Below are 25,056 nucleotides of genomic sequence, written 5' to 3'. Positions count from 1 at the left end.
CGAATGCAAACTCACACATAGAATGAAGGGAATAGAACCTGGGACTTTAATGACTCAGCCTCAGAGTGTTACTGAAGAAATGTGTGTGTAGGGTCCGGCTACGTGTCACTCGAAAGCCAATAAACAGGTCAAGTTTGTGTAAAGGAAAGTTTGCTTTGTTTCAGATGCCAGCAATTGGAAGGAGGAGGGTAGCGGACATCTGTCCAAAGCCTGACTCCTCCTCCCCTGACAGAGTGGGGGAGGCATGGGGGGCTACGTGTAGAAACAGCAGTCAGCTCAGCAGTCATATTCAAATTGGTCATCAGTGGTCTGGCCAGCATCATCTTGGTTGTTTTAGGTACAGTTAATCATCGGTTCCAGGGTCCATTTGTTCCCATTTCCTTGCGGCCATTTTTCGGAACTGTGGCAGCTCACGTCCTGGGTATAGTCTGATCCTCATGTAGTTACATTCTCCACTTGGTGTTCTAGTATCTACAAGACAGCTCACAGGTTTGGCTCAGAATGTTATCTGTCCCCTTGAGAAAGAACAAAAGGCCCTTGACTGTGCTTGATGGCTACATTATTGTTATTTAGTCTCCTCTGACTGTTTTCTTTGTTTCCCCTTTCTCCTTTCTCTGATCTTATTCTTTGACTAAAGTTTAACACAGGCAAAGGCAGGCAGAAGACATGGTGGGGGGCAAGGACCGTAGGATTCTACTCCGTTTCAAGAGGGTAGCATGTTCAGAAGATAGTAAAAGTAATTCCAATTTTTATTTGTATTCTTCAAAGAACTTACAGGAGCATCACTAGTATTTTATATAATGTGTTATGTAACTTGTATGAGCACCTCTTTAAGTCTGCATTCCTGTTGCAGATGGGGAACCCCCTTCCAGGGCCTAAGAGTGGACTCTTGTCTAACAGTTGGAAATGAACTGTCCGAGGAGACACATGTGCTGACAAAGCAGGAGACTTTATTGGGGAAGGATGCCTGGACAGAGAATAGGAGGCTAAGGGAACCCAGCAGAACTACTTGGCCATGTGGCTTGTGGTCCCCGGTCTTAGGGCGATGGGATTACTTTCCAGGTTGTCTCTGGCCAATCACTTCTGGCTCAGTGTCCTTCCTGGCAACTCATGCACCGCTCTGCCAGGATGGATTCCAGCGAGGAGGATTCTGGGAGGCTGGTAGGATAGATGGACTGGTGTCTCCTCACTCTTTTTGACCTTTTCCCAAATTCTCCTGGTTGGTGGTAGCTTGTTAGTCCTGCGTTCCTTAGCAGGACCTCCTCTTGTAAGATAACACACGTAAGCGCTTACCATTGTGTCTAGCCAGGGCAGGCGGTTTCCATCACTGGTCCCCTATACACTACCACAGAATTTCTTTCTGTCTCCCCTTCTCTCATATCCCATAGATACCCCAAAGCCTCTGCCCCATATTTCTTATTCTCCCTCTTTCGCCAAACCCTTTGATATCTTTGCCAGTACTAGGCCTCATCTGTTACCCTCCTTCTTTCTCTGCTTTTCCTTTCTTTCCCTCCACACAGAGAATAGGACAACTTCATAAAAATAAAATTAGAGTAGATTTTTATCATACATTTTCCAGAACTAGACAAATCTAGTAGACAAAAAAATAAGGCCATGCAAAAACTAATATAGTCAACATATGTGCATTATTAAATATGTATAAATCTTACATTCTTCAGAGAACACATATAATTTCCAGATGGCCATTGACCATATACAAAACCTGGCCATAAACTGCCACACACACACACACACCCACAAAACCAATGAGAAAATTTAAAAGTAGAGATTTTTACAGATCACATTATCTGATGAAATCAGAAGTAACTTGTCTGTCCGTTTGTTTAGTTTTGGCTGCACCGGTCTCCGCTGCTGCGTGCAGGCAGCCTCTGGTTTCAGCAGGCCAGACAGCTCTCCGGCTGCAGTGGCCTGGCTTCTCTTGTGGTTTCACCTGTCGCGCTGCGCCGGCACTAGGGCAAGCAGGCTTAGCAGGTGTGGCGTGCAGGCTTAGCTGCCTCCAGGCATGTGGATCTTTCCAGACCAGGGGCTGAACTCAGGTCTCCTGCGTTGGCAGGTGAATTCTTAACCACGGGATCACCAGGAAAGTCCTAGAAGTAAATTAATGAAATTGAAATAAATTTGTAAAAGATAACTTAATTATTTGAAATGTAAGACTACCATCCTGTAATCATTTCACAAGATACAGGTCATATCATTGTGATGTACCCTTGAAACTAATGTAATAGTGAATGTCAACTATACCTCAATGAAAAATATTAAAATGGAAAATAGTCCATCCAAAAAAAAGAAAGACTACCCTCCTAAATGGGCTTCCCAGGTGATGCTACTGGTAAAAAACCTGCCTGCCAACGCAGGAGACATAAGAGATGTAGGTTTGATCCCTGGTTCAGGATGATCCCCTGGAGGAGGGCATGGCAACCCACTCCAGTATTCTTGCCTGGAAAATCTCATGGACAAAGGAGCCTGGCGGGCTACAGTCCTTGGGGTCATAGAGTCGAACGATTCTGAAGTGACTTAGCATGCTCACACCCACCCTTCTAAATAACCTTTGCATAGAACTAGAAACTAAAATTGAAATTGTGAACTCTAGAGTGAGAAAGGAAACCCCAACAAAACCAAACCGACAAGACCCGACGAAATCTGTGTGCAAAGATGAGAAGTACAAGAACTCAGTATTCATCTTTAAAAATTAGAAAAAGAACCAAGAAGACAGTAAGAGAGGGAATTAATAAAAATAAAGACTTAATTTTGTGAAATGTAGAAAATAGTAGAAAAGATAAATCGAAAGCACCCCTCCCAAAATTAACCCCTTATGAACCAGAGGGTAAAAAAAAAAAAAAACCTAGTAAAAACTAAAATGCACATTTAACCTAGCAATTCTACTCTACAACTCTTATGAGAATAAAACTTAAATCTCAAGAAATATTATATATTCAAAGATATTTACTTAGTAATGTTCATAGTGACCAAAGTTTAGCTTCCTGATGGCTCACATGGTAAATAATCCCCCTGAAATGCAGGAGACCTGGGTTTGATCTCTGGGTTGGGAGGATCCCCTGGAGAAGGGAATGGCAACCCACTCCAGTATTCTTGCCTGGAGAATTCCGTGGACAGAGGAGCCTGGTGAGCTGAAGTTCATGGGGTCACAGAGTCGCCACGACTGAGCAACTAACACACACATAGTGACCAAAACTGGAAACAAAGTGTCCTCGAGAAGGCACTGCTTCAGCAAACTGTCACAGCCACCCTACAGAAACACTATAGAGCCATAGGAAGGATGAGTTCATCCTTTCCTGGTTATCCATTGCTGTGTAACATGATTCCCTGAAACTTCCTGATATAAAAAAACAATTTTATCATGCTCATGAATTGGGTGCAATTTGGACAAGGTATAGCAGAGCCTATAAGCACAATGGAGATGGTTTGTTTTCTGTGGTGTCTGAGGTCTCATTCAGAAGACGCAATAGCTGAGGATGACTTGATGGAAGAGATCTGGAGTTTCCTGAAGGCTCATTCACTCGCATGTCTGACTGTTGGCTGAGACTTCAGCTAGAACTGTCAGTGAGAACTTCTACACATGGCCTCCCAGGGTCGCCTGGGCTCCCTCACAAAATTGTCCTGGTTGAGAGAGAGAGAGACAGGGAGACAGGGAAAGGAAGAAAAAGAAGAGAGAGAGAGAGAATAGGTGGAAGATGTGTCATCTTTTCTAACTTAGTCTTAAAAGTCATACTGCATCAACTTCTACCACATTTGTCAAGATGCTCACAGGCACAGCTGGTTCAAGAGAAGGGGAAATAGAGTCCACATTTTTATGGGACAGCGGTAAGGTCGTGGAAGAGCATGTGGAACAGGATATACCATCGTGACTATTTTTGGAAAATAAAATATTCTACAGATCCTTACCAGTTAGGGCATCCCATGATGTATTGTTAAGCGAACAAACAATACAATCAGAAAAGGGTATACAATTCTATTTTTGTAAAACAGTTAATGGCAACTTGCATATGTGTGTGTACTTATGATTATATGAACAGGAAGAAGGCTATGTAAAGATTAAACAGTAGGTAGTTAACTTTGGCTGCTGGGTGAGATGGAGGGGAGTGGTAAAAAAAGAGAAAAAATACACTCATGAGATTTCCGTGGTGGTCCAGTGATCCATGCTTCCAATGCAAGGGGGCAAAAGTTATATCCCTGGTCAGGAAACTGAGGTCCTACGTGCCGTGCTGTGTGGCCAAATATATGTATATATCTACCTACATATGTATAAATATGAGAAAGTTCGGGTAGTAGAGATAACAGTTTGTAGAGAGGGTGTGGCAATGTTGGATGAATATGTAGGTTCTGAAGAAAAAATTTAGAACAGTAGAAGGAACTGTAATATAGACAAGATGCCATGAGCTTCTCAAGCAGCACTGGTTCTCAATCATAATTAAGATTGAGAGATTTGCCATTTTATTGCCTATGCTAACAGAAATAGATTTGAGTCAAAGTGATCACCCTATTATCTTAAGGGAATATAATTTGGGTTTTCCTGAAAAAGAAGTTTCTTCTCAAATTTTATATTTGCACTATTATTTTTTTTGCACTATTATTTTAATAAGAATATTGTGTCAATATAATTTTTGACCTATAGGGCCAGTGTTTGAATAGTTACATCCATCTTATGGTTTCAAAAAGTTTAGATTTAATTGGTTATAAATGATAGTGGAAGAATTACTTTCTGATGTCTAAATGTTGTCTTCCCTTTGGAGTATCATTATTGCTTTCTATTCTTGGAAACACCTCATTCAATGTTATGTCTGCACTTGTGCGCACTTACATGGTTATTGATTATCCACATCTTTCTTTCCTTCCTCTGCGTGCTTGTTTTTGGGTTTTCTACTAATCACTAGTACTCTAAAGTGGTTGGGGAGAGGAAAAGAGCCTGAAAATAAACCGAAAGACTGTTGCTTTGTCTGGAGTTCTTGGGTAATGCTTGTTTGCATGAGGCTTAAATCAGTGTTGAAATATAAGTCAGTCAACGAGTTTGCTAACATACTGAACGACCTGGAGTCAAAGAGGCCAGTGCCCGAGATTGTGGGTGACAGTCTTCCTCTTAATCCTTTAGAGATGGTTTCTCTCCACAGTGGTACCTGTAATTCCGAGTAGTGTATGATTTGAGGACCTTATTAAAACTTTACCACTAGGGGTCAGAATTTAGCCCGTGAATCCTACATGGTTTCATCAAGAGTATGCTGGTAAATAATGCTTTATGTATTTTTCCTTTGTTTCTTACTTTTGAGGAGGCTCAGAACACTAATCAGATAGGTTTGAGGTTTAAAGGGAACCCCTGTAACTTTTTTACACCATATTTTAGCAACTAGATTACTTGGAGTCTTCACTCTAATCTTACTCATTGAACACACTTAAATATACCATCCCAACATAAATGAACTATGTAGTCCTGAATATTCATTGGAAGGACTGATGCTGAAGCTGAAACTCCAATACTTTGGCCACCTGATGTGAAGAACTGACTCATTGGAAAAGACCCTGATGCTGGGAAAGATTGAAGGTGGGAGGAGAAGGGGACGACAGAGGATGAGATGGTTGGATGGCATCACCGATGCGATGGACATGAGTTTGAGTAAGCTCCAGGAGTTGGTGATGGATAGGGAAGCCTGGTGTACTGCAGTCCATGGGGTTGCAAAGAGTCGGGCGCGATTGAGCAACTGAACTGAACTGAACTGAGACTTCTAATAAGGAGCTCAGCAAACCTCATCCATTTTTTATGCTCTGATTGGAAATTGTTGACTCTCTATATATTTTCAGCTGTATCTTTTTGGCCAGATGCTACCAATGAGACCATTTCCTGCTCAATAGCTATATTGAGTTATGCATTAACTTAAATCATTGAGTTAATGTGTCATGGGTCATTTAACACAGTGCAACTGTATTTCAGATATCCTCCTTTTGTTCAATGATGTCTTTTCTACTTTGGTTCCTGTTTGGTGTTTGGAAAAGAATTGAAACTAAGAAACAGATTGTCACGGCAGTCCGAGCCTGGGTTGGAAAAAAAATTCCAGACACAGAGCATTTCAGAAGGGAGTAAGTTTATATGAAGAGCAAGGAGCAGAGATAATGAAGGCGCTGCAAATGCAGGGGTCTGACCTCCTGACAACCAGGCAGAGCAGACACTTTTCCTGGGCTAGTGGCCAATTTTTATAGCCTCAAGACAATGAAAACTCCTCCTGGAAGGTTGGCATTGGGTGATTGGTTAGGGCACTATAAGGTGAGTACTGGGTGGCATTTTTGCCTAATATGGGGTCATAAAGCTGTCTGGTAAGTATCAGGGGCACTTTTGGCAAGGTTACAAAGGGGGCTTAGTCAGCTTTGGAGGTGACCTTGGTTCTGGTCTGTGGCCTTGGTTCAAGGCCCTAGCACTTGTGACCTTGGGATAGGACTCCACACAAATAATATGAAATACATATTTTCCATGTTGACAATTGAGAGATGTAATTGTTTTTTTGTAACTTGTTTGAGAATTCAGCTTTCCTATTTCAGTGAACTCAGATTGGCATATTTTACTTAGTGATGTACAATTTAATGATTTTCTCATTTACGCCGGGGTTTGGCAGAGGCATCTGGATGTGTTGGCCTGTCTTGCTGAGTTGCATACATAAAAGACTGAGCTTCGACTTTTCTCAGGCTGTCTTCTGACCCTGGCAGAAGCCTCCGAAATGAAGAGCCAGAGCATGCTGCCACTGTCCTTGTTTGCTGGGGGCCTCTCCCTGCCGCCAGGGAAGAGAGCCAGGAAAATAGGATTTAAGCTGCGTGAGAAGGCTGCCAGCCCTTTGGCGAGATGAGAGAGCTTCTTGTGCTTTACCTGCTGCTGCTGTGACTGGGGTCCCTGCCGCCTTTGTCTCTAGTCCGGGTGCTAGTCCCCATGCAACACGGCCAGAGAGGCAGTTCAAGGCTATCTGATGGCGTTTGGCTTTACCTCTGGATTGTCGCCTAAGATGTGGCTGGGTATTACGGGTTGAATAGTATTCTCCCAAGAGTCATACGTTTAAGTTCTAAGCCCCAGTATCTCACAGTGTGGTTGTATTTGGAGATGGTGTTTTTACAGAGGTAACTGAGTTAAAATGGGATCCTTTGGAGAGAAGTTGGACACAGAGATATGCAGAGAGGGAATATAATGTAAAGAAACACAGGGAGGAGAGGGCCCTCTGTAACCAAGAGGAGAGGGGTCTGGAGCAGACCCTTCCCTTGCAGCCTCAGAAGAAATCAACCCTGCTGACACCTAGATTTTGGACTTCTGGCCTCCAGACCTCGAGACCATAAACTGCTGCTGTTGAAGCCACTCAGTCCATGGTCCTCTGTTAGGGCAGCCCTAGCAAACTATCAAGTTTAGAGCAGTTCAGTTCAGCTACGTTTGTTTAAGTCTGTGAGAGTGACCACTTCAGCACAACCGTCTCAACAATATATGTTAATCTCTCAACATCCAGCACACAGTGTGTATGGATGTTTGATGACAAAATGAAAAAATGATTATGGTAAATCTATGATGTTTCCAAGCCAAGAACTTTTTTGTCTTTTTGCAGAAGCACCACCAAGTTCCCCCTGTACATATCTCTGGGAGTAGGTACAGTTGACACTTCCCTGATGTTGTCTATTTTCTCCCCCACTCCCCACCCCAGTTGCTACATATATCTACTGCTCTCACCATCAGTAGAGGGCATCCCTTGCAATCAGGCCAACTTTCCCATGAGCCCCTTATCTCAGAGGAGAGGGCAGTTTAGCAAACCTGTCTGTTATCCCACTCAGTAGATTGCTCAGATCCTGGGTGTGAACAAGTCCACAACCCCAAATCGCAAGACAAAGTTGGCTGCCGTAACTCTGGGACCTCTTTGGAAGGTACCCTATGACAACAAAGGGTCCTTGCTTAGAAAATAGCTGGATGAGGACTTAAATGTGAGATCTCCACCGTGTTAGGCGCTGTGGGGATATGGAATAGGAGAAAAGACAGTAGGACACATAATTGCTATACTACGGGGCACCACTATTATGATAAATACTATGGGAAAAGGCCACAGAGAAAGATAAATTTACTTTGGGACAACCTGGAAAGTGTTCATGGAAGATGGAACAGCTAAGCAGGGTCTTGCAGATGGAGCTGGAGCTAAATGTGCTCTGTTCAAGGAGAAAGACTCAACGTGATGGTCAGGATATCCCCAGCAACACCTTGCCTAGTAAAGTAGCCTGAAATCAGGCTGATGCTCAGTGAGAATACATCAGTATGGGTGGATCCGTCAGTTACCGTTAAATTGTGTTCTCATGGTGTGGTGCCTGGGCTGGTCTCCAGTTAAATACTTTGAGTATCATTCCTACTAGCAAACCAACAATATTTCCTTTTCTTGTGTTGTAACTTCTCCTCTCCTCCCCTCATCTCCCTTTTCTTTTTCCCAGAACTAATTTCAAGAAATGGAAGGTACAGATTTGAAGTTTTACACATAAACCATTCTTGATTTATTTATGATTATAAAAGCAATGAAACTCGTGATAAAGAAACTAAACAAACAAAATTAAAAAGGACTTCCCTAGTGGTCCAGTGGTTAAGAATTCACCTGCCAATGCAGGGGACAGGAGTTCAGTTCCTGGTCTGAGAAGATTCCACGTGCTGAGGAGCAACAAAACCTGTGTACCACAGCTACTAAAGCCTGCGTACGCTGGAGCCTGTGCTCCCCGAGAAGGGAAGCCGCTGCGGAGAGCGGCCCTCACACCACGGCGAAGAGTAGCCCCTGATCGCCACAGCTGGAGAGAGCCCTAGCACAGCCAAACACAAACAGATGGACTTAGGTTTGCAGGGCTCTTATAAAGTTTCTCACCTCAAATTATAAGTAAAAAAAAAGAAATTTAAAGCTCTCCATTAATCCTATTCAAAACAAAGAACGGCTAGCATTTTGGTGATTTTCTTCTTCCAACTTTCTGCTGTGTATATAAATATTTAAATAGTTGAAATCACACTTTGCGTATGTTTTTGTATCCTGCATTTTACAATGAGAAGCCATGCATCTTTTTTTAACGTTATTAAAAGTCATGATAATGGTTATAAACATATTCTGTAATATGGGCTACTTAGCATAATATGTTGTCCTGTGTTTGACATGGAAGCAACCTAAATGCCCATCAGCACACGAATGGATAAGGAAGCTATGGTACATATACACAATGGAATATTACTCAGCCATTAAAAAGAATTCATTTGAATCAGTTCTAATGAGATGGATGAAACTGAAGCCCATTATACAGAGTGAAGTAAGCCAGAAAGCTAAAGACCAATACAGTATACTAATTATATATATACAGTATATATATATGTTTATATATATAATTATATATTATGTGTTTATATATATAATTATATATTATGTATATATATATAATTATATATGCAGTATACATATACTATATATATGGAATTTAAAAAGATGGTAACGATAACCCTATATGCAAAACAGAAAAAAAAAAGAGACAGATATACAGAACAGACTTTTGGACTCTGTGGGAGAAGGCGAGGGTGGGATGATCTGAGAGAACAGCACTGAAACAAGTATACTATCAAGGGTGAAACAGATCGCCAGCCCAGGTTGGATGCATGAGACAAGTGCTCGGGGCTGGTGCACTGGGAAGACCCAGAGGGATGGGATGGGGAGGGAGGCGGGAGGGGAGATCGGGATGGGGAACACATGTAAATCCATGGCTGATTCATGTCAATGTATGTTAAAAACCACTACAATATTGTAAAGTAATTAGCCTTCAACTAATAAAAATGAATGAAAAAATAAAAAATAAAAAAAAATGTTGTTCCGTGTTTGGACAGTTAGATCTTGTTTATCCTCCCAGGAGTGGAGTGTATAATTTCAACAACAATAAAACCCTCTCAAAGTGAGGGTTCTCATAGGCATAGCCTACCTCTCCCCGAGCTCCTTAACTGCAGGATTAAGGCAATGAGATCACTCTGTGGTGACTGTAGAGAAAATATGACAAGAGGCACTATAATAATGGCCCCATTAACTATGACATGCCTTTTTTCACCGAATTTCTTTAATTATTCAAGCTCCCTGTGTTTGCATCTAAACTTTGAAGTCAAAGTAGATGTCACCAACAGGCAGTGTCCTGCCTTCCAGGATTTTTCTCCAGGAAGGGAGGAGAGGGCTGGGGCCGTGCCCAACTGAAGCTCGACTTTGAAAACAGGATTGGCACAGTATGGACTTAGGGTGCTTATGAAAGGAAATGGTTTACTAGGTCCATTGTGGACTTTTAGGTGGTCTGGTATCATGCAGAGAGAAGGAAGGGAGGGAAAGACCATAGTTGTTCCTTGCTTTGCTTCTTAAGACTTCTTGCTCAACTAGAGCACAGACTTAGTGTGAGGATATCTGACTTTTTAATGTCAGACAAATTATCTCATTATCTGTCATCTGAGCCCTCATTTGTACCTGTGTAAGATCTTGGCTCGCCTCAAGGCTACTTCCAGTTCTATTATTTTTTTTCCAGCCTGTACACAGGTCTTTCTTATGTGTGTGAGAGCAGGTTTTAGTTTTATAAATCACATGTAGCCTAGATGTCTGTTGGGGTCACCCTGTCCTTTGAAATTCAAATAAAATTGCCACAGCTAAATGTTTTTATTGTGAAGTGAGAGTAACTGAAAAAGAGTTTAAACATTTAACTTAAGCAACTGAAGGAAACAAAGAACAAAATAAATCAAAGTAACAGAAGACTGAACTGTTTACTCAGAAGTGAGTACAATCGAAAAGCAGTCTACTTTTCTGTTGCCTGCCAGTGTCAATACAAGTGAAATAGATAGAATCAGAAATGAATGAAATAGAAAATGAAAATATAGCAAGAGTTGGTAAGTTAAACCAAAAGCTGTTCCTCAAGATACGTAAATGTTATAGAGAAAATTCTGGCAAAACTCACCAAGAAAAAGAGAAGAAAAAAATAATTCAACTTTAGGCATAAAAAAGATACTCACAGATATGGGAGAGAGAAAGGCATTACAAGAAAAACTAATGGGACCTGGTACTTGGGAACATGTGCCTTTTTAGCAGATTTTCGTGATTATTAACAAACATGGACACACTTTATCACTGTAAAATCAAGGAACAAGCTTGATCTTTAGCTACAAATTGTAACAAGAACAGTGATCAAACTCTCTAAATAGCATAGAGTTGCTCAAGCTAAACAAAGGTTTGCAGACAGGATCATCGCTGAGACTTGCTCAGTATATTAATATAGTATATTAAATGTGTAGGAAATAAGATTCCATTGCCTGTTAAGGGCACATTTGTCTCAGATAGGGTAAGACTGGTTTGTGCAGCTGCTGTCTGAGAGTCCTGCCTGTCAGGGCAAGACTCATAGTTAAAATATATAATTCCTACCGTAGGCTCTTCTATTTGCTTCTGACTTGTTGAGCGTTTGCAGCTGTTACTTCTATTTGATTTGTGTGTGACACTGATTTTCTCATTTGCAGTCTTCAGTTTTCTGTCTGCAGTTACAGAGTTTCATTTTACTGATCTAGGCAGGTGGTAGAAAGTTTAAGACCATTTTTAAGGGTTGGATGTGTTCTGGAGCATTTATTTTATGGGGTGTATCAGATATTAAAACATTTTGGAAAACTCTTGTTATCAAGACACAGCAAAATAATAGTAACTAACGTTGATTGAAACTTTATATGTTGCAAGGAATGTCCCAAGCATCTGGTATGTACTAAATCATTTAATGTTCACCAAGTCCTGTGACATATAGATACTAGTATTATCTCCATTTAATAGTCGAGGTAACCAAGGCACATAGAAATTAAATAAGTTTCCTGAGTTTACACAGCATAATCAGGCCTTGAACTCAGGCAGGTTTGTACAAAGGATTGTACTCTTAACTATTACATTATTGTCATGTAATTTTGAAAGAATGATCAATCATAACTATAGGAAAATACTGTTTACATTTTGGAGTGGTAAATAGTCTAATCAATCTTGGAAATTAAAAACTTGGGCACAGCCAAAGGCACCATAAACAAAACTAAAAGATAAGTAACAGACCTAGAGATATTTTTGTAAAATATACAGACAAGTTATTGACATCTTTAGCATATAAATAATTTTTCTAAATTAATATGAAAATAATAATTCAATATAGAAAAATGAGCAGAGGATATAGACATGCATTTCAGAGAAGAAATAGAAATGACCAGTAAATACGTGAGAAGATGTTGAATCTCACTAATTAATTAGCATGATACCACTTTTCAGCTGATGAAAATGAAAAAGATTTATAATACCTAGTATGGTGAGAGTACAAGGAAATAGGTGCTCCCATTCATCATTGGTGGACTTCTCTGGAATGTAATTTGATAGTATCTGCTACAATAAAAATATATCTGTCCAGCAACCCTGCAAAGTCTCTTCCTGTCATTTATTCCACAGAAGTACTTCATTGCTTATGCACAATTGCATTGAAGTGTTACATGTTTTGCACAAGTATAGCACTGTTTGCAACAGCAACAAAAAACAGACTAGTTAATTATGGTACTTCCATATGAAGGAATACTATGCTTTTATTAAAGGATGAGGTGCATCTATTTGAAAAGATGTCTGTGGCACATTGATTGGTTAAAACCCAGCCAAACCAAAAGAAAATATGTTGCAAAACAATATGTCTAGCATGGCTGTTTCTGGTACAATGAAAATTGATATGCAAAGTATATGTAAATATGTCATTAAAATTTGCTATTATATGCAAAATATTGACCCTAAAAATCACTCCATGTTGAATGGGAAATATAGCATTTATACCTATTTTTCTGGGGATTTGAGAAAGCTTATGCTTTATTGTAAGCTCTAATTTCCAGCTTCCAGTGAATGAACAGCTTTTCGGTTTTTTTTGTTTCTGCTGTTGTTTTTTCTGCCTTGAGCCCTTTGCCTTGATTTCCAAAAAACCCTGCTCACAGCAGGCTACTGTGTACACTAGATTTTTACTGAGCATTTGGTGGTGACATAAGGAATTACATCGTAGCAGAGGACACTAGGTGGCTCAATGTTTACTGTTAGTCATCTTTATTAAAATTACTTTAGTCAACTCTTTACCCTTATCGTCTCCCCAAGATAGTCATTGGTGGCTCTGGTTTTCACCATATTTCTAGTCCTACCACCCGCTTCTTCAGCCTTTGTTTTCCTTTGCGTGCCAGCCCCAAACCTCCAACTTTCAGTTCATGTCTTCTGGGTAGTGATTCAGTGATATTGTTGTCATTCCTCTTCTAGTTTTGTCAGGAGCTTCTATCATAAATTAATATATCAGTTAGGATAGGTTGTATATGACAGAAAACTCAAAACCAGTAGTGGGATATGCAAATTCTCTGTTTGTCTGTCCTGTGGAAATGAAACTGAGAGCTAGGCAGCCCAGGGCCGGAGTGGCAGTGACAGGCTCATCAGGGACCTAGCCTTCCGGTTCCTCCAAGCTCAGCTCAGGGCTTTCCTTCCACGCTCCAAGTTGCTGCCCAAACGTAAGCATCTAAGAAGGAAAGGACAAAGACGAGAGCAGCTTTCCTATTAGGGACATTCCTGGAGCTTGCCCACACTTCAGTAGCCAGAACAAAGTCATTTAACTACGACCAGCTGAAAGGAAGGCTAGGACATGTTGCCTTTATCTTTGGCTATGATGTGCTCAATTGAAAATCATTCTCTATTGAAGAAAAGGATTTGAGGGAATAATCAGCAGTCTCAGCCACATCTGGCAAGGTTTACCTTGCACAAAAGGAAAGACTTTTCAGCCCTGAATTGGTGTTAACTGTGGCTGGAACTGGACGTGTAGTGGGAGATGGGGCTAGAGGAATAGGCAGGGGCCAAGTTTGGAAGGGCTTTGAAAGTCAAGCTGGGAAGTTCAAGTTTGACAATAAGGAGTCAAACATATTCTTATGTTGATATAAATTTTTCCAGGGGTATATACTTCCATACCTCATTTTATTACACTTCATTTTACTGTGCTTCAAAGATACTGCATTTAAAAAAAAAATAAATTGAAGGTTTGTGAAAACCCTGCATTAAGCTAGTCTGTTGGTGCCATTTTTCAACAACATTTGCTTACTTCATGTGTCTGAGTCACATTTTGGTAATTCTTACAATATTTCAAACTTTTCATTGTTATATTCATTACAGTGATCAGTGATGTTACCACTATGACTTGCTGAAGGTTTAGATGATGGTTAACATTTTTTAGCAAAAAAGTATTTTTATTTTATTTTATTAATTTGTTTCTTGGCTGCTCTGCACGGCATGTGGGATCTTAGTTCCCCAACCAAGGATAGAACCTATGCCCCTCGTAGTAGAGGCGTGGAGTCTCAACCACTAAAATGCCAGGGAAGTCCCAGAAAGTATTTTTAAATTAAGCTATATACATTGTTTTCTAGAGACAATGTTATTGCCCACTTAATAGACTATAGTATAGACATAACATTTATATGCACTTTCAGTTTAGTTCAGTCGCTCAGTCGTATCCGACTCTTTGTGACCTCTCATGGACCACAGCACGCAAGGCCTCCCTGTCCATCACCAACTCCTGGAGTTTACCCAAACTCATGTCCATTGAGTCGGTGATGCCATCCAACCATCTCATCCTCTGTCGTCCCCTTCTCCTCCTGCCCTCAATCTTTCCCAGCATCATGGTCTTTTCAAATGAGTTAGTTCTTCACATGAGGTGGCCAAAGTATTGGAGTTTCAGCTTGAGCATCAGTCCTTCCAATGAACACCCAGGGCTGATCTCCTTTAGGATGGACTGGTTGGATCTCCTTGCAGTCCAAGGGACTCTCAAGAGTCTTCTCCAACACCACAGTTCAAAAGCATCAGTTCTTCAGCGCTCAGCTTTCTTTTTAGTCCAGCTCTCATATCCATACATGACCACTGGAAAAACCATAGTGTGTGACTTTATTGTGATACTTGCTTTATTGTGATGGTCTGGAACCAAACTCGTAATATCTCCTAGGTATGCCTATCTATATGAGTTAACTTTATTTTATATTTTTAATGTAAAGATTGTAACCTGTGAGGTCCAGTATTTAAAAAATAGAGGAATTGATAAAAACAATATATTGGTAATTCTATCCCCCAAGACAATTCCTGATAGTTATTTGGGGTTGTTTCTTCATAATCTTTAAAAACATTATTGTAATCATAGCGTATATACAATTCTAAGTCCTGTTTTTCTTTTTCCCCCCACATAATCTTACAGCATGTAACCACATGATTTTCCCACATGTTATTTTTAACTAACTTTGTGATATCCCAGTAAAATAATCTACCTAACCACTGTTTTTCTTTTCCAGATTTATTGAGACATATATGACATATGATGAATATCTAACCACATCTCTATGACATTCTGCACTGTTGGCCATTTAGTTTGGCTATTTGCTAATTTTTTTTTACACTTTGTAAGATTTGATAGCTTCAATTGGAAAAATTTTTGTATGTTATTACATCATTAGAAGACATTCAGTTGCAAATTTAGAATAACAAACTGTGGTTTAGATAATACACGCATTTAATTATCTCGTATAATAAAAATTGAGGGGTAGCAAGTGGGTCAACAGCGTTCTGGCTCTGTATCGCTCGGTGTTTTGGGGTTCCCCTCTTGTCCTGAGATGACTGCTGTAGCCCTCACAACGTCGAATTCTCATGTGACAACAGTCAAAGCATGAAAGGAGCATGGGCATTTTTTGGATGTTTCTCACTGTTCTAACCAGTGAAGAATACTTTTTACTGGAACAGCCAAAAAAACTTTCCTGAGTATTTCATTGAGTAGAACTGGGTCACATGGTTACCCATAGCTGCAAGGGAGGTCGGGAAGCCAGAAACCAGAGGCATCTCTCACACTGCCTTCAACTGGACATCATGATTCACGCCCTGATTCGGGACACTTTGCCTATCACCAAATGGAGATTCTTCTCCCAAGGAAGAAGAAATGGCTTTGGGAAGGCAGTCATCCAAGTGAACAATAAACTTTGGGACTTATTGCAGACACGAAGAAAACTGCAGAATTGGTTTTTCAGGTTGAGATCTCAAAAACCTGCCCTATATTGCTATATGGGCTAGAAGAGAGAACCAACTCTTCAGAATGTGGCACTGTGATTTCACATTACTTTTTAAAAAAAACTGCAACCACATATGCTTTTTTTTTTAATTAAAAATTCCTAGCAAACCAAAAAACTGAAGTGAAACCACATAGAGAATCACTGATGTCAATAAACTCTATGTTTAGATCACTTTATTAAAGAAAGCTGGTAATGTTTGACAGATTATAGAGTTAATCCTTACTTATAGCTAAAAATTTGAAGAATACAAAAAATTAGAGAAAAATAAGTGAAAAAATCTCTCCAATTTCACCGTTCAGAGATAATCACTATTAATTTTTGATATAATTATTCTCAGTCTTTTAGACATATGAATAATTTTTTCATATAAAATTAGGATTTCATTGCACAGATACTTTATTTTTGTATCTTCTTTATACTAGTAAATCTATGACCATATAAAAATAACAGATTTTCTGGATTTTTTTTTGCATATCTCTCTTCAATGTGAAGGACAGGGAAGCCTGACATGCTGCAGTCTTTGGGGTCACAAAGAGTTAGATATGACTGAACAACAACTTCAATATTTATTTCGTATAGTATTTTAATGAATCAATTGGTAAAAGTAATTTGCTTTTTGGCAGGGAAAATACTATAGAAGTGAATCGATCTAGAGAGTTCTCTTACTGACTGGTTGCGTGGTTTTATACACATTGTTTAATCTGTTTTAAGTTGCAGTCTTCTCATTTATAAAATGAGATTCCTGAGAATAATATTAATACTGGTTTTGCTATTTTACAGTGATCTTGTGAGGACCAAATACAGTAATGTACATAAAAATAGTTTGTAAGTTGTAAGTTGAATCTGAAAGACAAAGATTCAAAGTTATAAGAAACCTTAGCATTTTTCTTCCAAAGCATTAAAAAAACTCATTTTTATTTTGAAGGTTATTTTAAAAGATAGGAATTATAGAGAGCAAAACAATCTTATTTTATGTTTTGAATAATAAACATACCCTAGAAATAGGTTTGTTTAGAATTATTAAAACCATTTTGTTTCCAATAAATCTGAGAACTTAAAATTTTTATTTGGAAAAAATATTTTAATAGAAATTTTGCCTTTTTAAAGGTTTTTGTGGTAAAAAGAAAAGTAAAGGAAATAGACATTTGTGTAGGACTAATCTTGAAATTTTATGTATAATTTTAGGTGTCATTTAAACAGAAAATACTCATTAATGAGAATTTACAAAAATATTCTCTTTTCTCCAAAATGGTTAAAAAATGCAGCTATAATAATTTAGGCAATAATAGTCAAAAGAAAACAGCAGGTTTAGTTTGAAACCAAATCTTGCAATCGTTCACTGCCCTTGTCACAAACATGTTTACCTTTCGAAAGCACCAAGCATTTCCCACTACCTCTTTCTTTTTGAGCTCAGACACTGAATAAATTTCCCGGAAACCTCACTTTTATTTCTGAGTACTCCTTTATCTTTCCCATGAGAAGATAAAGTTACTAAATAGCCTAGGATCTTTCCCAGCTTTGATTCCTATTTTAAGGGAAATTTAAGATAGGATTTCTAAGAGGTTTAATGTGAAAGCCTTTAGAATCCCTTGTTTTTGAGTCTGTGTGGAAGTGGAATTTGCATTTGGTTGGAATCATTTAAATGTGACCCTGTATAGGCTGAGCAATGAGGAAGATGACTTTGCAAGGTTCAGCTTTGGTTTGATGATTCTCCTCTGGGAATCAACTGCTATAAAATCACTGGTTATTATGCAAAACATACTGCGACGGAAGCAGTAACAAGGGTTTATGGAGAAAAGTTAGGTAGACTTTCTCAATGCAATTAAAAAATCCAATACTTTCTATATGGCTCATATAGTTGTTTTTCATAATATAGAAAATTTGAGAAATACAGAAAAGGAAAACATAAAAATTAGTGGTGTCTTGTCACCTAGAGGGTTACTCTACTAATATTTGCATATGTGTGTATATGTGTTAAATTTAAGTTTTGTCCTGTTTTTCTTTAAATTAACAATATATTGTGTGCACATTTCCATGTTATTAAGCACTTTTTGATTCACAGTGAGCTGAAATTGCTTGCTTGTTAGGACTGAGTCACCATCAGCCAAGAGATGAAATCAGTGACTTGCAGAAGCAAGTAGTTGTCTCTACTGCCTACACCAGCCTCTCTTTCATTGCATCCAAAACTATCATTTCTAATAAGCAATGCCAACTGCTGTCAAGTCTCAGCTGAATGACATGATGCTTTGTTTGATCTATCGACCTGATAAATATTCTAAATAAAAACTTTTGCACATATGTTTCAAGCTAGTTCTCTCCCTGAAGGCTGCATCAGTAATAAAGTGAATAGAATTCATAATTTTACTTCATTGAGTCAACATTTATCATTTAAACAAGTGGGTATTTCCAACACAGGAAGTTGACTGTTAAGGAAGAAGAGTTAAGCTCATTTGAATCTGGCTTCCCAAAACTCAGGCCACATTATTCCAGATTTACCAAACAAGTCAAAAATAAATTTTCTGTTGAAGAAAACATAGGCTTAAGAAGTATTGCTACTTTCTAGTGAGCTTAAAGAGATCATGAGCTGGTTTTCTTAACCATTTGTAATACTGTAAACAGCATCTTAAACAAAAAACATTCATCTAAGGCCAAAAATCTACATACATTTCCGGTATTTGTGCAAAAAATGTTTAGACTGCTATATGTAATGAAAGCATCACTGGTCATCTTTTTTTTTGACTCAATATACCCTGACAAGCCACATAAATTCTAGTTTTATGTGCTTTTAAGACTAGTGAATTGCCTCTTCCATAAATCAGCATATATCTGTAACAGCTTCCAGAACTTTATTCAGGAGAACTTATGAGCGCCATTTTTACACATATTCTTCATGTTATCAGCATAACTTTCAGTAGTGGGCGAAATTCCTCTTACTTACTGGTATAGTGGCACTAACTAACAAAAATAGGACCTAAAAACAGAAGTGTCCAACATTCATGCCTATACATTGAGTCATCTTAGAAAAAAAAAAAAAGACAAAAAAGGGGCAAAGAACTATTCTTTAAAAGTAGAAAAAAACAATATATTATTTGAATGAGCGTAATGACAGCTTTTGAAATTTAAAGTCAATCTTCATCAACAAGCCATGTGAAAATTCAGGATCAGGCAAACAGGTTTGGGATGTTGATGTACCTGCTGTGAGAGACCCAATAAATAACATTTAAACGATATAACTGTATCCTGTAGTTAGGTTACCAAAGATATTGGCAAAATTCAACAGGCTACCGTCATAAAGAAATGCAGATGGAGTATGGAATCCAGATGTGCCATTTACTGCTTTGAGATCTTGAACAAGATTCATGACCTCTCTTGCCTCAAGTTTCCCTCTCTGCAAATGAAGATAATAATGCTACCTACCTCATAATTATTGGGATGATCAAAAAATGCATATAAAGTGCTTGATTGGCACCTGTTAAACGTGCAATAAATGGCAAGCCAGTGCGACTTGTTACTATGACTTGGTTAAAAAGATCAAGGGGGGAGAGAATAATAGCAAGTTGAAGGACAAGGCAGCATTGAGCCACTGTATCTGAAAAAACTCTTACTACTCTGGAATCTTCCACTAGGTACTTAGTTCTGGTCATGTATCTTTGGAGTTATTAGCAGTCTGTCATGAAAATGACTTACGAAGTTTCAGAGAAGAGAGAGTCAGAAAGGACTAGGAAAGGAAGAGAAGTGAGCGGTTAAGGGAAGGCCTGGGGTTGACAGGTGAGCACGCACAAGTTTCCCTTTCAGTCGAGGAAGGAAGGGGAGCTGCCCCCCTGAGGTGGGTGTTTGGCTCCTCTCTCCCAAGTTTGAGCAGAAGAGGAAGCAGATCTTGCATCACTGAGAAGGCCGATGATCATCAAATCTAGGGATGTATGCTGATGTTAAGGACCACAACCCATTAAAGTGGTTATTGGACCTTGAAAGACTTCACTTCCTTCATCTTCGCACCCAGGGTTTTCCTGAGACATCCTGTTTAAATATGCATCTCACCCAAGCTTCCTGTCCTTCTTCCCTGCTTTATTTTCCTTTTTTGTAATTAGCGCTCTGTAACATTTTATATTACTGAATTATCTCGTTCATCACTTTTCTCTCCAGTAGATATAAACATACGAGAGCACGCTGTTTTATTTTTGTGGTTGTTATTATTCACGTCTGTCTCCCTGGTGCCTAACACAGAGCTCAATAAATATTACAGCAAGGGTTCAATAAGTATTTGTTGAATGAGAAAGGAAAGAATAAATTCTCACTTACCTTAAGATGTTTGTAGGGTGGTGAGCAGATGACTTCAGAAGACGTTTCTGAAGATTCTGTGATTGTTCAAATTGTGCAAAAGGAATAAATTACCAGTAACAATTTGTTTTAAAATTTTCTAGACCCTTTAAAACTGTTGAGACAAACAACATAGGACTTAGAATCCTGTGCGTGATATATAAGCTTGTACAACTTTATTCAACCAGAATCTGGCATTAGCAAAGCTTCTCAAATTCTGAAAGTCAACAGTTGTCATTTAAACAGGGAGTAGGAATTGAGGGAAAAAACTCCAGCAGGCAAAAGTCCAAAACAGGATAGATTATGAATAGACACCACGTACTGAGCGTCTACTATATTCCAATGACTCAACAGCCATTTTGCAAAATCTTTCCCAGGGAGGTGTAATTACACCTATTTCTCAGTTGGGAAGATGAGGGCCTCCTCCTTGCTCATAAGTGGGGCTGAGATTTGAATCTTATTTTATCTGAATCCAAATTTATAGCTCTCCAGAATTTCAGACTGTTTTGAGTACAGGTTTTAACCTGATCCCTCTAGAACTGTGCAGGAGATCTGTTATTTTGAAAAGATGGCAAGTTAGTAGTCATGGCCCTGCCTTTTAACTGAAACATCTGCAACCCCCACTCAGCAGGTGTGCGGAGATGCAGTTACCCTGTGATGTCTGTGCCCAAACTGAAGATCCCTATCAAGACAACGAGTTAAATATGAATGCGAGAAGAAGCAATGATAGCCTTTTTCTTTTTTTTAATGAATCAGATATTCTACATCCGAAGAGGAACTCCCCTGGGAGTTCATGCATTTGACCCAACGACGCTCCTCTTACTCACATTACTTTGCAAACTCCTCTCCAGGATTTGCTTTCAAAGCCCGAGGCACATTCTTTCAAGTTTCTTCAATGATAGCCCATCTTTGTCCTTTTTGGGTGGATTTGATTTTGATTTGGACCTGTATCCAGTGAATAAGGTAGGTGAACAAACTAGATTATAATCTGAGTCAAAGGCAAGTTGTAAATAGAATGTAATACTACTGGTTTTCTCTTATAGTTTATTAAGCTGTCTCTAAAAGTTCTAAAAAGGTCTGAAAAGTGCCTTGCTTGATGTCAGCAGGGTTGCAAAAGTGCATTAACTAACCAGGGATGACTTTGAAGGGTAATGGGCATTAGATGATATTAACTCTGTTCTGACACTTAAAAAAAAAAAGAAGTTACACCACAGCTCGAATGATTACTTTGAATGCTATCATCTTTTGCAACAAGACCTTGCATTGTTATGAATTATGGCTCTGCAATAAAAAGAACCAGGATGTAAATTTTCGCTCAATAAATAGTTATACACAGCAAACAAATCAGGGTTAAAAAGGCAGTTGAGAATCCTGAGAACCTGACATTCACTGAAACAAAAAGCAATACATTATGTTACAGTAAAACAGTTAAAGAGAAAATAGATGATGAGAATCACAGCAAGGGAAATGGTTTTTTTATAGCTATGGCTAAAAGAGGGAAGCTAAAAGATGTTTGAAATGATACTCTTATCTGGTTAGGGAGGCTGATGTTTATAATGATTCAAAGTGCATAAGGCAGTAATCATTCATGTGATTTCTAGCCTGAAGCATTTCTAGGATATTTTAATATTTGGAATTTAATGGGTATTTTATATGAATGTATTTTTACACTGAAAGTGACACATACTAGTTAACCTTTTTCTCTTCTATAGAGCTAACATTTTACAATCCCCATCATGAAATTTCTCAATCAGAAGGAATGCATGTTTTGGTTTAATACAGTTGCTTATCACATAATGGGGAGCTGGGTAAAAATAATTACAGTCTGTCTAATGCGCTAGGTTTGAAACTCAAAACAGTCAAAGTTTTGGTACATCTTCAGAACCCACTGAAATATTTTATTTTATTGGGTGGCATATTGTGAATGAAGGTCTGTGTAAACATTGAAAGCTACTCACTAAATCTAAATCATTTCACTAACAGTAAGAAGAAGGGGGAGGCATCTTACTGACTCAGGGTTAAAAATAATTTGGTAAATGATTGGTATCACAGTTTCCAAGGTTTGCTATTCATGACAATTAACACTGCCATGAAGAGTTCTCTCTGGTATAAAAGGCAGAGACCTTTGCAATGGACAAAAATATTACTTATGTGTGGGTTCAGAGTACTCAGTTGTTATATTAAAACCCTCAATAAACGACGTGCTCATTCTAGGGGACTATTAAAGAGAAAATAAGCCATTGGTCTGCCATATCAGAGGACATCCCTTTTTTAAAATAATCAGCTTTTGGCTGCAGTCGGTCTTCACTGCTGTGTGCGGGCTTTCTCTAGTTGCAGAGTCGGGGCTCCTTTCCAGTTGCGGCGCGCGGGCTTCTCCTTGCCGTGGCTTCCTTTGTTGCTGAATACAGGCTCCAGAGGGCTCAGGCGGCAGAAGTTTGCGGTCCCCGGGCCCTAGAGCACAGGCTCAATAGTTGTGGCTCAGCGACTTTGCGGAATCTTCTTGGGCCGGGAATTGAACCCGTATCCCCCTGCACTGGCAGGCGGACTCTTAACCACGGGACCACCAAGAAAGTCCAAGACATTTCCAATGAAGATGTTTTGAGAAAGCAAGTCTTGACCTTTAGCCAACTGTGTTTGGCAGAGACTCTCAGGGGAAGGGTGCTCAGAAAACAGAAAATGGACCTGTGGCTCAGGGCTGAGGCTGCTTCCCCATCCCCGCTCTCCCCCTTGGGAGGCAGGGTGAAGAGCCACAACGGATGGATGGGTTGGGCGGGGGTCTTCTTCCACTTTTGTGGTCATGTACTTTCATGCAAATTGCTTAGCCCGCTGAGGTCTTCTTGGCTGTAAAAAATATATTAAAATATGCCTACCATGTAAGACTGTTGTGAAGATCCGATGAGAGAATCAATCTGTGGATCAGCAAATGGTTGTCAGTGGCTGACTGTGAGGTGCCTGAGATGCACCAGCGAGCAAGGCCAGGCCCTGGGCCTCAAGGAGGTGACAGGGCTGTTTGGTGAGTGCCTGACAGTTAACAGAAGGTGCTGTGGGAGCTTACGGGGGAGCGCTAGTCCAACTCACAGTGTGGTGAGTGCTTGTCATGGAAGCTTCCCGCATATGGCTTAGGAGAGGCCAGATCCTACTGGGAACTCCACCCCCAGGAGCTCCTTCCTTCCCACCACTCTGAACTCCCCAGGGTTTCCCCTCATCTCTGTCCCAAGGCTGGGCCTCATCTCTGTTCTGAGGCCTATACAGCCTCAGAGCTCACGTACCCACAGGGGTGTGTGTGTGTGAGCATGTGGCGCATACATGGATCTTAGGTTATCTGCTTCCTCCCCTCACCACCGCCCCTGTCTGTTAAAAGAACGAGAGAGCGAGCTAGAGTGAGACAGAGAGAAAGAAAGAAAGATTTCCAGAAGAGGGAGAAAGTTAGATAGCTGTCTCCCAACCTTCTCCCACCCCCCTTCAGAAGATCTCCTCTGACATTAAAATATCTAAGTGAAGAGTTTTATATATTGTTATATATATACATATATATAATAAATATGTTTAGTGAAGACTAAAGATATGTAAGAGGCAAGAGGAAAAACCGTTTCTTGCTGTCAGAAGCAAGAGGCTGCACAAAGCCTGACCCTACGAGGACATCTAAAACTACAATTACTCACGCAGAGAGGGCAAGGCCATCAGGAGAGACAGTGGGGGGAGCCGGGGAGCCAAGAAGGAAAGGAACATCTCCCAGCCAGCCGGCAGTACTCCTCCCAGCACTGGCCAGAGCAGGTGGGAGCTCTTGGGCCTTCGGACACACCCCGATTCCCCTGCCCCGGAGTGTGTGTGAAGGAAACGCACAAGGCCCAACGCCCTGAAACTACAAAGCACACTGTGGTGCCTTTTGCTTTGTTTCCCAAAGGGCAGAGTCTTGCCTTCTCCTGGAGGTGAAGCGGGGCTACCCCTGGAGGCAGCTGTCCTTGCCCAAGGACATGCCTCTGCTTTTTCAAGGGGCACTGGGGCACTGGGAAAACCACTGGATCTCTTCCTGGAGGTACTACCGATTTTCAGCTCCTTGCTGCCTTCAGTGTTTTAGAAGGTCAGATGAGAAAACGATTTTATCCTGAATTTGCAGAAGCATTTCTGAAGTCTAGTTTCATCTCTGGATTAAACTGGCATATCGAAGCGGACCTTCTCTGATGTGCCCCTGGGATTGCTTTTAGTCAACTTTTCCATGAGATGAAATCAACCTATTTTACACTGAGGAAAAATGTGAGGAGCCATCTCTTCAGCTTGGGGCTGGCTGTGTTCAGTCTAAGGCTGGTGCTTCACTTCGGTTGTGACGTCCTTCTGTGAGAAGGCAGGTGCCAAGTTTCTCTTAGCACCATCGAGCCAGGAAGCCCTCCTCATCCTGAGCAATGTGCTCAGTTTTCTGCGTGGTAGTGTTTACTGCTTCACACCAGTTGCTTAAATGCTTAGAACAACATGGTATTTTCATTTTCTCATTCAACCTTATCCCTGGCTTTAGCTTAATTTTTGTCTTCATTTCTTTTGGCTTCATCTTTCTTGTTTTCAATTTGCTTTATTTTGCTAAGGTGTATGTATTTTTATAT

General features: G+C 39.9%; 1 protein-coding gene and 1 long non-coding RNA gene across 3 annotated transcripts in view; one reads left to right on the top strand and one right to left on the bottom strand.

Moving 5' to 3' along the window:
- LOC139030199 (uncharacterized) lies at window positions 1-24,328 on the bottom strand. Of its 2 annotated transcripts, XR_011482482.1 has the most exons (4): window positions 24,124-24,328; window positions 21,289-23,302; window positions 20,444-20,499; window positions 1-2,108 (listed from the first exon to the last, which is right to left on the bottom strand). It is a non-coding gene; the product is annotated as an uncharacterized lncRNA (long non-coding RNA). The 2 variants fall into 2 exon arrangements; XR_011482483.1 differs by lacking the exons at window positions 1-2,108; window positions 20,444-20,499 and having other exon boundaries at window positions 20,616-23,302.
- RHOH (ras homolog family member H) overlaps window positions 21,103-25,056 on the top strand; it is a 49,766-nt gene continuing 45,812 nt past the window's right edge. The window contains exon 1 of the mRNA XM_070451994.1: window positions 21,103-21,424. The gene's annotated coding sequence lies outside the window, so the exon portion shown is untranslated. The remainder of the gene's footprint in view (window positions 21,425-25,056) is intronic.

This window comes from Odocoileus virginianus, chromosome 21 (assembly GCF_023699985.2).
Source record: "Odocoileus virginianus isolate 20LAN1187 ecotype Illinois chromosome 21, Ovbor_1.2, whole genome shotgun sequence".
Taxonomy (NCBI): Eukaryota; Metazoa; Chordata; class Mammalia; order Artiodactyla; family Cervidae; genus Odocoileus; species Odocoileus virginianus.
Note: the sequence above shows the minus strand (reverse complement) of the source record. Positions and strands in the feature narration are given on the sequence as shown.